The sequence below is a fragment of the Sinohyriopsis cumingii genome, chromosome 15 (assembly GCF_028554795.1).
Source record: "Sinohyriopsis cumingii isolate HCF-2022 chromosome 15, ASM2855479v2, whole genome shotgun sequence".
NCBI lineage: Eukaryota > Metazoa > Mollusca > Bivalvia > Unionida > Unionidae > Sinohyriopsis > Sinohyriopsis cumingii.
The window spans coordinates 17,699,516-17,714,965 of NC_142975.1; the positions used below are offsets into that span (position 1 = coordinate 17,699,516).

Here is a 15,450-nt window from a genome sequence, read left to right on the forward strand (position 1 = left end):
AGGGTCCAGTTTCGTAAATTGGCCCCTGGCAAATTTCTTAACTTAAGGCTATGGTGTGACTTTTTCAGCTATTATTGTTTAGTATTGATAGATATGGATATATTTGTGAACTAGGTGTTTTGGGCTGGTGTTGTTCTTGAAATTGATGTCTGTCATGTACACCTTCCATAGTTGCTCTGCAGTATGTTGATAGTGAAATACCAATAGTTGGCTAGGAAGAAGAGCTAGCCTCCCATAGCAGTAAACACGTGGGTTCAAGGCAACTAGAGTATCTCAAAAACGGCTTGGATGACAACTGTTCTGAATTGCATCCAACTATTTAGTAGACAATGCTTTTCAAAATTTTCATCCAGGAAAAGGGCTTGCGTTTGCACTGTGAGCACCACATGCTGTCAAAAATGGCATTTGGATGTGAAAAATGCAGGTGTAAAATAGGGGTTGGGGTGCATGATCCTCTTCTGCCGTGAACTGCCATTGACTTCTATGGTCAAGTGAATACTATTATTATGCTTTGTTTTAATATAGGTATCTAAAAATATGGACCTTTTTTGACCTCACTTGTGTATTTGATTTTTTATACTAGGTCACTGATTGCGGCATTAAATTTGTACATAAAAACTGGACCCTGCCCCCTTAAGGAAAATTGATCATTTTTTGATGGTGCGGCCAGCCACATCTATTATACTTTTCTGTTTCTTTGTGTATATTTAAATAATTTTTATGCATTAGTTTTATTATATCTCCTTCCTTTTTCCATATATTACTTAGTGTTGTATGTCATGTTCTTTGGAGAGGGAGGTAACTGTGTTTTGTACCTCCATGTGAGAACTGTTTACATCATGACAAAGTAGCATATTTTGGATATAACTTTCTAAATATGGGAACAAAATGGTAACCATAATGTGTTGTCTTCCACTTTCTGTAGCTGTCAAGGTTTTGCACCTCTATTTTTATGAATAATATTCACATTTCAATACAGACACACCTAAACAATTGCATAGCATGTCAACATGTATTCTTTAAAGTAATTTAACTCCACAGGAGCAGATAGAATTCAGAGGAATCATACATAAACATCCTGTTGTGAATATTGAATGTCACCAGTGGAACGGTCTTAGAAATAATGATGCATATGGCATATTACTTGCTATATTTTGGTGAGAAGAATGAAAGTTTTAGCACACCGACATAGTTTCTACCTTCATGACCCCACTCTGAAGCTGACATAAGAGATTCATATCTCACACTTGGGTGATAATAGAAAATGTTTCAGTGTTATGTATATATCTTGAAATTTCTAGGTTCAGTTAACAAAGGGGGAAAAGCTTAAAATTAAGTGGCAGCTTCATGGGTTTGACAATGCACATACAGTTTCTCCTCAGAAAGTCTTATGTTTTCACTGAATGTTAAAAGTACATCAGTATCACTTGTTTCTTTTCTTTTTGCAGGTGTCAGTTTGCATAGTAAGAGATTAGGATTAATCGGTTAGTCATGCTGAAAGAAACAATAGCTTCAATCTCATCCAGATAGTCATTCTGATCTAAGTGCACAAGAGAGTGACTTTGACAGACAGACTTAGCTTCTGCAGGAGTTGTTTTATGGTACATGCTTATCAAAAGCCAAGCCGGTGATATGCTTTATATCTTGAACTGGATTTTCCACTATTAATATTTGTTCTATACCTTATCTTATTATTTACTATGATTTTGTAAACTCCAGAAAACATTAAAGTCAGTTGTAAGTAAATTGGTGTCTGAGAAGAAATTTCTCTGTTAAACTGGATTGAGTAATTTGTATATGTATGGTCAATTTCATTGGCTATGTATCAATGAATTTATTTGATATGTCACTCTTTGTAAGTTTTAGGGTCCTACACATCAGTATATCAATATTCCAGCATTGTCTAATGTTAATTGATTAAACTTTGACTTTTCCAGACTAGCTAGACTTGTGTTGCGATTACCCCCCCACCCCAATATTCACTGACACAACACTGATGTCGCTATTAGCATCTCCAGAATGATAATGAAAAGTTAGGAACCACTTCTTTTATATCAGTCTAAGAGTACTTCTAAAGCACATGATTTGCTTAAATGTGTGATTTCTTTAAGTTTGCTAGAAGAGTTTAGAGAAACTTTTCACTTCTGTCACTGACACCTAACATAGCATTTCTGTTATTCCCTCCTAAAATTTATAACTTCCAGATCTCTTCTTGACATTTATGAAACATTGTAAAGGAATTTTGATTTTGTACTGATGCTATGGTGGTAAACAAAGACCAAGAGCATTGTAGGTTGCAAACAATTTGAAATCTTTCAAGAAATGCAGTCAGTCATAATTCACAATGTAAATAATGCAGTGCTTTTTGCCGCAAAGAGGTAACTTTTTTAAAAGCATAATACCATTTCAGTTTTGTGCACAGAAAGTTTTCCTTTATGCCACTGTACTAGATAATGTCTAAATATGTGATATAAACACAACTTTTGACATGAACCATTTTCAGCCAAATCCTTAAGGTGGCAGGGTCCAGTTTCGTAAATTGGCCCCTGGCAAATTTCTTAACTTAAGGCTATGGTGTGACTTTTTCAGCTATTATTGTTTAGTATTGATAGATATGGATATATTTGTGAACTAGGTGTTTTGGGCTGGTGTTGTTCTTGAAATTGATGTCTGTCATGTACACCTTCCATAGTTGCTCTGCAGTATGTTGATAGTGAAATACCAATAGTTGGCTAGGAAGAAGAGCTAGCCTCCCATAGCAGTAAACACGTGGGTTCAAGGCAACTAGAGTATCTCAAAAACGGCTTGGATGACAACTGTTCTGAATTGCATCCAACTATTTAGTAGACAATGTTTTTCAAAATTTTCATCCAGGGAAAGGGCTTGCATTTGCACTGTGAGCACCACATGCTGTCAAAAATGGCATTTGGATGTGAAAAATGCAGGTGTAAAATAGGGGTTGGGGTGCATGATCCTCTTCTGCCGTGAACTGCCATTGACTTCTATGGTCAAGTGAATACTATTATTATGCTTTGTTTTAATATAGGTATCTAAAAATATGGACCTTTTTTGACCTCACTTGTGTATTTGATTTTTTATACTAGGTCACTGATTGCGGCATTAAATTTGTACATAAAAACTGGACCCTGCCCCCTATGGAAGGTGTACATGCCTGACATCAATTTCAAGAACAACACAAGCCCAAAACACCTAGTTCATAAATATATCCATATCTATAAATAGTAAACAATAATAGCTGAAAAAGTCACACCATAGCCTTAAGTTAAGAAATTTGCCAGGGGCCAATTTACGAAACTGGACCCTGCCACCTATAGCGTAAGAAATTTTAATGGGCCGAAGAGAATATGGGACGAATACAGCACAGAGGATCTGTAAAAAGTCAGCTGCTTAGAATGACAGCAGCGATGTATGGGAAACTAACTGTATAACCAGGGACTAATTCCAATATCTACTATATAAAGTCAGCATTAGATTTTGTTCCAGAATCGTATTCAGTGTAGCTAACTGATGGTCAGATGATGTCACCTATATTGTTTGCAATTAAATTAAGGGCGTACTGATCAAGCAAAGTAATAAACATACAGTGATAATGTTATGTTTAATTATAGCAGCATCAGTCAATTTAGTTTTAGTAATTTGCATAAATTAAATGATACATTAGGAATTATGGGGAGAAAACTAAGATGCTGTTTTAAAAGAAGGATTATAGTATTCTCATTCGTTCCCGTTTGTACCCCCTACCGATGAAAAAAAAAAATATATACAGCATCAAGGATATAAAAAAAAATGCACACAATTTAGTAATTTCATTCTTCACTTTATAATTTCTAACAGTGGCGGACCGCACCGGGTGACACCATCAGAGGGGTGACACTAAAATGACTATAAAAGTTTTGTATGGTCTCTTACGGAAGGAGGTCCATGGGGTGACACTATTAGTTACCGCACTGGGTGACGCCAATCCTAGTAACGCCACTGGTTTCTAACCAGACTGTCGCCATGGTCCCAAACACTGTCAACTTGATGGCATTTCGAATCAAACGAAAGTTTCTTTACAAAGACGTCTCCATAATTGCATGGACAGGTCCAGGGGCGCCCGCAGAATTATGGAAGGGGGGAAGCTTGTAGTGGCAAGTACCCCACCCTCTTGCCCCTATGTGCGGGCGCCCATGGGCGGAACTATGTTTTCGAGAACAGATGTGATGTATTTCACTGTCTATAATACTCTCAATAATTCCGTATAGTTAGGAGTTGCTTCTCTTTGAACACATGTTTACAAGATTTTCTGTTATAATTTGTTGAATTTGTTTTGATATGTTAAAACTAGACATTGTAATATTGGACGCAGGCGACACAATTTTTACTGAAATAGACTATTATAGAAAACAGCTAAGGACACTGAGCAGTCTGTCTGCTTGCCAGTCTGATTCAAATTAGATCTCCAGTGACATGAGTAGATTGCTCGTTTACACTGAGGGCTTTCGTTTAGTTTTTGAAACGCAAATAAGTTGACAGTGTTTGGGACCTTCTGGCAACAATCAGTTTAGAAATTATAAATTGATGAATGAAGTTACTAAGTTTTGTGCATTTTTAAAAAAATATCTTTGATGCTTTTCATTTTGAAAATCGGAGTGATATAAACAAATGGGAGAGTGGGAATACTGTAGTAATATATATTTCATCTTTAAAAATAGATAACATCACCATTATCGTTACATTTTCATTATCTTTATTATAAATATTACGAGCTCTACCTTGTTAGCAAAATATAGACGTATGATATTGTATTGATTATACGGATCCAAATTTCATGTTTTAGTATACAATTTTAATTTAGTATTCTTAGTACATAGTACAATATTCAGTGAAAAGATTATTTCTAAGTGTATATGCCGGAGTGACCAACACGAAATATTCTTCGAAAATTTATCTGTCAAAGGGGTATGAACAAATTCCAGTCCGAAGTGAAGACATAGGAAGACTTGCCGTTGCAACTCCAGATGGGATGAACCAATTGGTAGTCATGCCATTTGAGGCCCAGAATGCGCAAACTGTTTTCACCCGACGGATGAGGAATTACTCGAAACGTTAAGAGGAAATTGTGTTTCGACAGCTACTTGGGACGATCATATCATTTTGCTGAGAAGAGTTCTGGAGTGACTTAGGCAAACGGGACTTAACACACGACCATCTAAATGCCATGTTGGGTTTAGGAAACTAACCTGCCTAGGTCAATCCTTCAGCGAAGACAAGTTAACCCCAGATAACTCTAAAGTTGAGCAGCTTGGGGACACGGTATAAGCGACCACTAACAGGAGTTCGATCTATATTGGGACTGGCAGAGTATTATCGTAGGTATGTGGTTTCTACAGTGCTATTGGTAGCCAACTGAGCAACTTAATTTGGGGAAAAAGGCTCCGAAGAATGTCTTTCGTACTGACACTTCTGACAGAGGTCAAGGGGCTGTGCTTTTGCAAGAGTATGATGGAAATTTATTATTTATTTATTGGGCAAGACGTTCATAGTTCCGGGAGAGTAGCATGCATTCTCTCGTTACAATTGTCCAAGGGACGGGTATCTGGAATTGTGAAAGACACGGAACCTTAAAGATTCAGAGAGAGTCTGCTACGATAGAATTGAGCGAGCGGCCCAGCTGTACTTTTTCCATCGTATACTCTGGAAAAGGATGGAATACGATGGAAAAACATGGAAAACACTGGAAAACGATGGAAAAATGAAATATTCTGCAGAATTTAGCATGGAAAGCCTGGACATTGTGCATGGAAAATGCTGGACATGCCTGGAAAATGCTGAACATTTTGGACTTTGAAATTTTTCAGCATGGAAAACCCTGGAAAACGATGGACATTTTGGACTTTGATTTTTTTCAGCATGGAAAACCCTGGAAAATGATGGACATTTTGGACTCTGAATTTTTTTCAGCATGGAAAAATCTGGAAAAGCATGGACAGTTTAGACTTAGAATTTTTTGGATAAATTTCAGCATGGAAAACCCTGGAAAAGGATGGACAGTTTGGACTTAGAATTTTTGGGATAAATTTCAGCATGGAAAACCCTGGAAAAGAACTTAGTCAATTTTCAAGATTGGTACAGAGAATTATTTTGAATTACCAAAAGAAAGAGCAATCATGACTAAACTGCGCTGTAACACAGATTTTTGAACTTGAAACTAAACTATTATTTCAAACCTATGATAAATATATACTGAGAAATAGAGGACACAAGTCAAATAAACTAACTAAACCATACACACACACACACTTGACCCCTGCTTTAAAAAAACAAACTACAAGTGTTGAAGTAGTACATCATTTATTGTATGTACCACATATGTAATTAAATGTTCATTATCAAAAGAACATCACTATACAAAAATGTTGGTGTAACACAAACTATACATGTATGAAAAGATATCCTGAAAAATTTGTTAAATCCTGACCAGAAAATATCTGGTGCATATAAAATCATAAATATGTCCAAATCTGTTCACCACATGAGCTTGACACTACAGTGTATAAGTATGAAATTCTGCTGTGCAGTGGTGAAAGCCATTTTAGTCCTTTTCATGATGATTGGGGAGAACAGTACCATAAATGGCATTTCTAATTTCAACAACAATAATAGGTTCTCGAAGACACTTGATCCTATTTTTGATGATGAAAGGAAGTCTTCTTTCTTGTCAGAGCCAACTTCAATCCAAAGAGATGTTTGCTCATAATTATTAGTTATGTACACCTGTACAGCCCCCAGTTTCACACATTTCTTCTTTATCGGAGTACATTTTTTTGCAGATCTCACAATAAAAATTGTATTTGAGATACTCCTTACTGAATTCACATTTTTCCTTCAAATCTTTGACAATTGACAATCCTGTGTTTGCTGAAGGAAGATGCAACTGAATTAAGTCCAAAAAGTCACATATTTAGCATCTGACAAATTATGTCTTGTTGGCAAAGCCCCAAGGACAATAACATGTTCAGACTTTGTGATTTCACTACAATATATATCTTGTTATGGGGCTATGACATAAAGTGGGGGATCTGTGACATGGGATGGGTAAGACTGAGTTGCTTCATTCACCTGATGATACTGTTCATCGTCTGAACTTGATTAAAACTCTATACCTTCTTCTGAGTCAGATGAAAAACTCATGTCACTGTCACCATATCTAGTTGGTTCATCTGTTGATATTCTCATTATATTTGAAGATTAGTATTACGTACTGTCACCAATTTCATAATATCCAAGACCAACAGAACTGGATTCACCTAGATCAACAACACTGTAATGAGAAATACAAATTTTAGTGAACATGTATAATTCATATTAAAATCTTAACATTCAAACATTATTGTTTTGTTGTGGGAATTGAATATGTACAGTTAATATTACACTGTTACAGTAGTTTAGTTTGACAAATCCAATGTTAATGCATGCATCATTTAAACATGGGTAATGCAAATATGATACACAATGAATGCATGTAAATGACAAGTAATTTATACACAATAATATACTCAATCATACAAAGTACATGTGATACAACATACACTTCATAAATGTATGTGATGTTTTCAGAAAAACAACTCAAGTTTCATAACGTTTTAGGGCATTATAAGAAAAATGAAAGTAAAAATTATATTTAACATTTTAAATAATTAAAAACTGAAGTATGACAATGCATAACAATAAATTATTATATCTTGTTCTGCAAGAATTAATACTGATCAGATATTTCCTGGAATTTCTGTAATTGGCTGATTTGGTTAAATATGGTGTACATTGTGCATATATTGTGTATGGTGTGTTGGATAACCCATACAGAGTGAATGTTCTGTTCAAACACGTACATTGAATATTCTGTTTGTAAATACTGAATGATTTCACCATATACTCAGAATTTGTTGAACTCTGAAAATTCCACTTAGTGTTGTACAGTGAAATTTGTTTATTCCTTAAATTATTGATATGGTAGTGAAACTGTGTTTAAGATATGAGCCATGTTAAGCTGTGATGTACTAGGTAAGAACAAATGTATAAAGAATAATGCTTATCTTCATACAAATAAACATTGTTGTGGGAGACAGCTGCAGACATTATTTAAAATGTAAAAAAAACTCTCTATTACTCCTGGAATTACCATTGTTTTCTCTTCCTCCAGTACATGGTGCTTTTAGGAATGGACTTTGTGGAATTAACTTCAAGCTGCTTATATATTTTGTCCTGAACACCAGTACCTGTAATACACAAACAGCATTAAAATGCTTACAGACTGTACAGTCAGACTGATTAAAACATTAACATATCGTTCAAAAATCATCTTCATGGTAAAACTTGTGTACATTTTAATCTTGCCAAGATTAATGTGAAAATTTTCAAAATTTTTTTCCAGGACTTAAGTTACTTAAGTTATGATTTTACTTATATATGTAGCAGTCTGAAAATTTAGCAGTAACCTAAAGACCTTTTTGGACTAGATCTATAAATACTCAAGAAATTCACGACTTTATCATAATACCAGAGCAGTCCCTGTTTGGGCTTACATGTATCACTGGAGTTAACATTTCCAAGACTGACAATTACAAGGTTATGGCTGTTAAAATAAAATTCCACAAATTAGGTTGCTTTGAAAGTTATATATACATATATATTGAAAAACAAAAATACCTACTCTAATTTTAAAACTGGTGCAAAAGGAAACTTGTTTTTGACCTTGTATATCTTTTCACATTTATTTAAATACTTGCTTACAATTTAATTATCAGTCATACATATATAGTGTTGGGCGGTTAATCATATAGTCAGTTTATACTTGGGCAAACGAGATAAAGTCGAGACTCCGTTTATTTCATACTCACCTATAATAATTGGGTGTCCAATTTGTGTCGTCTTTCCATTTGTGTTCCACACCTCGACACGATATTGCCTCTTGGTCGTAAACTTTGTCTTCTAAAACCACTTTACTGTAAACCAATCATTCCCCAACATATCCAAATCACGGCGTTGGTATCCGATGTATAGATATTAACTCTTTAGATAAATCATAAATCAAAAGAGAACAAAATGTCTGATTTTTCTGTCAAGTATTCGCCTTCACGGATCGGAGTCACGTTTTTGTCACGCAGAAATAGCCGAGGTTATTCCGTATGATGATGGCTGATGAAGCTGACTATGATGGGATATAAAATTATGTACTTATTTTTTTTAACCAATTACTACATTGAAAAAGCCGGCATATTTCGATTTCATGCGTTAGAACCAAATTTTATGTAAATAGAAAAAAAAAAAAAAAAATAAAAACCGTTTCTGTAAAGTTTGGTTCCAAATTTGGCACCGTAAAACGCTTTGGATAACCAGTCTAGAATTTGGGCGCAATTTTCGATTGGAGTGTCATTGAAATTGTAAAATATAAAATATCCCAGGATTTTAAGATGACCACTGAACCAGAAATATCACTGGTTATATGGGTGAATGAGGCATAATCTGTATGGCTGATGTACACGAAAAGAAATGAAGGAATATCGCACGGGAGAGAAAGTGATGGCGGTTTGTCGTGGATTCAAGGGATACCATGAGTGTATTAGCAGGTAAGTCATTACTCAGTCCAGTTGTAGCAAAATTATTTGCACGGCCGCCAAGTACCTTAGCTGCGAAAGTCTTCATGTGACGTAAATTTACGGAAAGCTATTACGAAATATATCCTATGGAACAATTTCTTTTTTTTATGCTGTTTGAAGACTGATAAATTAAACGTCAAACTTGTAAGGATATTGAAAGGTATGTGTTATGTTTTAAGCTTTGTTTACATAACTGGCAACATTTTTTACTTATCCTAATGCACAATGAACAGTCATCTCGTGTCTGTCTTTCAGAAAAGTTGGTACGTGCCGGCCTTGCGAATATATATTTCCAAATTGTAAATTTCACTTTAAATTTTATTCACCCTTGATATTATTAATGATCTGACTGGTATTTGTATTTTTTACATTTTCGTTATTATTTTCCAGACAGTGTGCTATTTGTAGCAATAAGTTATATTTGTTTTAATTAATTTTAGACTGTGACTTGGAAATATACCGGTAGATCTCTTTTCCAATTAATCTTCAATTCAGATTATGGCTTGTTTCTGTCTATCCAATTTATATTCAGCCATTTCAGTAATATTTAATAGTAACTTATTGTATAATTAATAAGAATGTACAGTTGTAAACTGTTGGAAATGATTATCAATTTTCCTCACCAAAAATACTTGTTTAGTTTGTGTCCTTTAATTTCAGAAAAAAGTGGCAAGGCACAGTTATGTAAACAACTTGATGGCGACAGCTTCATTGAAATTCTTCGATCTTTTAATTTTGAATTAAGCAAGCGAGAGGTAATACCACATTTGTTTCAAATTCAAATGTCTAGAACATTAGCTGTAACCTGGAGTTGTGTATATAGATAAGTAAATATATCAGAAACTTAGTGCATATGAATCATCATGGTGAAAATTTGGATTAAATTTTTTTTCACACCCAGCATGAGGCAGAAATATGTCAGATTTTGGATTTTAACAAAGCTGCTAGATAAATATTCAGAATGCTGTACAGCTCTGTTGAATATATTGGCAAGACACTAACTGGGGCAAGAGCCAATAATAAGCACACACAAGGCCACCTCTCCAAGACCAGTCCAGAATTCAAATAATTTATGGTATATTTTAAATTATTAACCATGCATTTTAAACTTTGTTAACCTATGACAAAATATATGCCAAATTGTAACAAAATTTTTTTATGAACTAAGGCTGGAACATTATTATGAAATTTAAACGTATCCACAACTACTACTTGAAACATTATAGTGTAGACAGGCAATATTCAAATGGACAATGTAAATCTACTTTCAGTTTAAATGGTATAATCACAACTGCATGTATATGGTAGCCAGTTTGTGTGTGCGTGATTCAGATGTTTAGTAACGTAGCTTTAACAAATGTTTAGTCACATCGCTACGATGTCTGCAGTGTGGCAATTTATAGTGATGTCTAGCACTGGGATATCATGCCACAGACGTGTAGCATAATGTCTTCTACCCAGTCACATTATCTTGACACCAGGTTGACCAGTCCTAACACTAACCTTTTAACCGTTTACCTTATAGAGCATAATTACAAAGTGCAGCATGCTATAAATAGAGCACCTGTTACCTATACGACTCCATACGCATAGGCCTGCCTGTTAACTGTTAAGCATTGTAGTGTATTTTATATTAAACAGCAATTGTAACCATTTTACATTTTTGGTACACATCTATTATGTGTGGAAAAATTTAAGATTAAAAGTCTGATTGTTATAGCTGCGTTAATATTTTTCACTGAAGAATTTTTTACGTGCTTTAAAATCTTGAGAGGACTCATTCACCGTCATGTCAGTGAGGCCGCGTGACCAATCGTAGCTGCCATTTCTCATACTTGAAATTTACAATTTGTCGTCTGCATCTACATCACTAAGTCATCTGAATTTGATAATTTATGAAAACTAATTGCTGCCTGCATCAATATCAGAGCCTTTACCTAAGTTATTGAATCTTTCGTAGTTCTGATTCTAATCGTGAAAACTTCCTAAGTACTGAATGAAATCCGCGACCTCCATTTTGGAGAGTGGAGATTATGACCCAGTTACTTTAAATAGCAGATATCGACCAGGGCATAAACAGTGACCACGTGATCCGATGTAATTGTCATTCAGAGAAATGAATGTAGTATCTAAATGGGGGTTTTCCCCGAAGGTGGCGCTATGAAAACCAGCTTAAAATGGCTGATGTTTACAGCAGGCGTCAAAAGGCGCTTCCACGTGAATGGAGTAGAGGCGTCAAAAGACGCTTGCATGAGGTAAAGGGTTAATGCTGAGCACCAGGCAAGGCAGCTAATAGTACCATTTTTTTAATAAGTCTTTGGTATGACTCGGTTAAGGGTTCAAACCTGTGACCTCACACCCATAGCAGGCGCTCTAACCACTTAGACTTAGGCCACAGGAGCAGTTAGGTAGCCAGTTTAATTTGTGATGGAAACCACAGTTTTTAAGCCTATCAAGTTAGTCATCAAGCCAAGTGCCTCATTACAATTACCAACCTCAGATATTGTAAAAGTACTGTAATTGCATGAAATGTTTCAGGCATAACTCTCATTCTCTCACTCCCCTCTCTCTCTCTCTCTCTCTCCCTCTCTCTCTCTATATATATATATATATATATGGGATTGAAATAAATTTGAAATCTTGCTTGATTCTATTCATTAATATACAATGATTTGTATTTCAGAAATCATGAAGGAGAAGTATAACATTGGGGAGGTGATGGTGAGATAGAAGCTTTGCGATTTGGTTAAACCATCAAGAGTACCATCACTTCCACAGACTCCAGTGGTGACAACAGAAAAATAAGAAATGTGGTGAATGAACTATGAAACAACACGTGTAAAAAAAAATATTTAAAATTTTTTTAATTAAAATTGAGATAGAAATTAACGTGAATTTCTGTTATTTTGTTGTTAAGATTGCTTCAGAATAAATTCAAACTATAACTAGAGTAAGAAAACATATTTTTAGAAACTTGGATGATGTTAAGGAGCCAGTAATCTGGATTTTATGACACACCAGTAGAAGTGTAGCGATATTTATGACAACTTAAGCCATGTTGTCTACTGAATACTAGTGCACAACCTATTAAGCTACGAGTGACAAGTATAGTTTTTAATTTTTGTTTCCTTGTTTAAAAGTTACTAAACATCACAGTCAATACAAGGAGTTGGTTGGGGTAATTTGGATCATGTTCTTCATGAAATTATCATCAAATAAAAGTTGCATCACTGTTAAAAATCTCGTTTTCATAAAATATTTCAACAATTTTCAGCTAAATTTTAGTGTTGTCCAGGGTTTTCCAGCCTACCCTGGATAAAGACTGGAATATTAGTCCAAATGCTCCAGCATTTTCCATGCTAGAATTGTCCAGGGTTTTCCATCGTTTTCCATGCTAGAATTGTCCAGGGTTTTCCAGCCTACCCTGGACATAGCCTGGAATATAGTCCAAATACTCCAGCGTTTTCCATGCTAGAATTTTCCAGCGTTTTCCATGCAAGAATTGTCCAGGGTTTTCCAGCCTACCCTGGACAGAGGCTGGAATATTAGTCCAAATACTCCAGCGTTTTCCATGCTAGAATTTTCCAGCATTTTCCATGCTAGAATTGTCCAGGGTTTTCCAGCCTACCCTGGACAGAGGCTGGAATATTAGTCCAAATACTCCAGCGTTTTCCATGCTAGAATTTTCCAGCGTTTTCTATGCTAGAATTGTCCAGGGTTTTCCAGCCTACCCTGGACATAGGCTGGAATATTAGTCCAAATACTCCAGCGTTTTCCATGCTAGAATTTTCCAGCGTTTTCCATGCTAGAATTGTCAAGGGTTTTCCAGCCTACCCTGGACATAGGCTGGAATATTAGTCCAAATACTCCAGCGTTTTCCATGCTAGAATTTTCCAGCGTTTTCCATGCTAGAATTGTCCAGGGTTTTCCAGCCTACCCTGGACATAGCCTGGAATAATAGTCCAAATACTCCAGCGTTTTCCATGCTAGAATTGTCCAGCGTTTTCCATGCAAGAATTGTTCAGGGTTTTCCAGCCTACCCTGGACAGAGGCTGGAATATTAGTCCAAATACTCCAGCGTTTTCCATGCTAGAATTTTCCAGCGTTTTCCATCGTTTTTCATGGAATATGATGGACATTCTACAGCCGGGGAGTGTTGAAAGCACAAAGTATTTTTCTTAATCTCATACATTTTGTTGTTTGATACCAGTTGTAACTGTTTGTTGAATTTATTTGCTTTAAATTCATACATTAATTTTCCTTTGGTATCAGTTTGGAAGATAATTTTTTGCATTCAGTTGTCTTGAATATTAAATGACTAAGAATTTCATACATTATTTCCTTGATAAAAATCGTGAGAGAATTGTTCGAATTTATTCTTTTGTATGTAATGCGAATCATAGAGGCAAGGAATTTATATTACTGTGCTGAACATGTTATGCCAATGAACTGTTACTTCGAAAATATTGTAGTTAAGACACGAATTTAATCTCGTTAATTCATTTGTATAATTAAGAGGTGAATTCTTGTAACGGAGAAATCGAACGTCTGCCGGTCGACATTTAGTCCAATTAGTGATTTATAGTCCACAGCAGTGCGTAATGATTTATTATTAGGTTTGAATAATGTTATAGTTAAATTAAGGATACTAAATAACCCATTAGAAAGAAACATTAATTTTCTGAACTAGTGTTTGCATATCATCTGTCAGACTGCAAATTGACCCATGTTAGCCTTTGTTTCTGTTGAATATCACTATGACGATATCTAACGTAATGAGAGATGGGATAATGTTCGATCTCACAAGTAAAAGCTTGACAAATATTTAGGTTGAATATTTAGTTATTTGTAAAAGGGAAATAGCTCCATATACGTATCCATAGTGGGAAAAGAGAGAAGATAACCAAATTTTTGTTGATGACCTGAAAGAGGCTGGAGGGAGAGAGAAGAGGAAAAGGAATACGACTACTCTCACCTGTCACCAACGTTATATTTAGAGTGACCGGCAAGCAGCCAGATTATGTAGGAATGCTGGACAATTGAGTTAAATCTCTCTTTCGCTCACTCAATTTCATTATGAAATTTGTCTTATCAGTTTAAACAGAACGGCTAATTGCATTTTTTTAAAACTTAGTATTTATTTCTGAGACAAGTGTATCCTTCAAATGTCATTTTCAGTTTCATTTTGTTTATATAATTGATTAAAATGTTATAGTATTGGGGGGGGGGGGCTTGTTGTTCTATGTTTCTGCTCTATCAGTGTTTACTCCAGCCATGAATTTTATATTTTATTTATTGTTTACTCGATCGATAAGGGCAATAACATTATGGTCGATCATCCACTAGATAACGACAACCAATACAACGTAATATATATATATATATCTATATATATATATATATATATATATATATATATATATATATATATATTCTACATACGAAAACTGATGGCATTTGTAAATATAGAAATAGCCTTAAATTATTGTTTTATCATATATTTTTCGGCCTCAATTGGAGACTGCGGCGTCTCAAGGCCGTTTTGTTTACAATGGCAAACAGCCTTAGCAGGATATGTACTACGCAGTCAGGTGTAGGTTGGGTCGGCATGACGTCACAAGCTTAGCGACCTACTTTCCGCCATATTGCGGAGGTGAAAACAATTGCTTAGTAACAGTACAGTAGCGTTAGTTATGTTCGATATGCAAACCATTTTAGTTTACCTGTATTTTGTTTATTATTTCTATTTTCTGTTCAGAAGTGCTGCATAGTCTTCTGTAAAAGTAGGATA

General features: G+C 35.2%; 3 long non-coding RNA genes across 3 annotated transcripts in view; 2 read left to right on the forward strand and 1 right to left on the reverse strand.

The window, feature by feature from the left end:
* Nucleotides 1–337: 337 nt before the first annotated feature.
* Nucleotides 338–15,450, forward strand: part of LOC149781350 (uncharacterized) — a 31,588-nt gene continuing 16,475 nt past the window's right edge. The window contains exons 1-2 of the long non-coding RNA XR_016414686.1: nucleotides 338–424; nucleotides 1,449–1,601. This is a non-coding gene — a long non-coding RNA (uncharacterized LOC149781350). The remainder of the gene's footprint in view (nucleotides 425–1,448; nucleotides 1,602–15,450) is intronic.
* Nucleotides 6,338–9,038, reverse strand: LOC149781351 (uncharacterized). Its single transcript, XR_016414685.1, has 3 exons — nucleotides 8,901–9,038; nucleotides 8,183–8,279; nucleotides 6,338–7,324 (listed from the first exon to the last, which is right to left on the reverse strand). It is a non-coding gene; the product is annotated as an uncharacterized LOC149781351 (long non-coding RNA).
* Nucleotides 9,384–13,178, forward strand: LOC149781352 (uncharacterized). The gene is made up of 3 exons (XR_016414684.1): nucleotides 9,384–9,629; nucleotides 10,320–10,414; nucleotides 12,343–13,178. It is a non-coding gene; the product is annotated as an uncharacterized LOC149781352 (long non-coding RNA).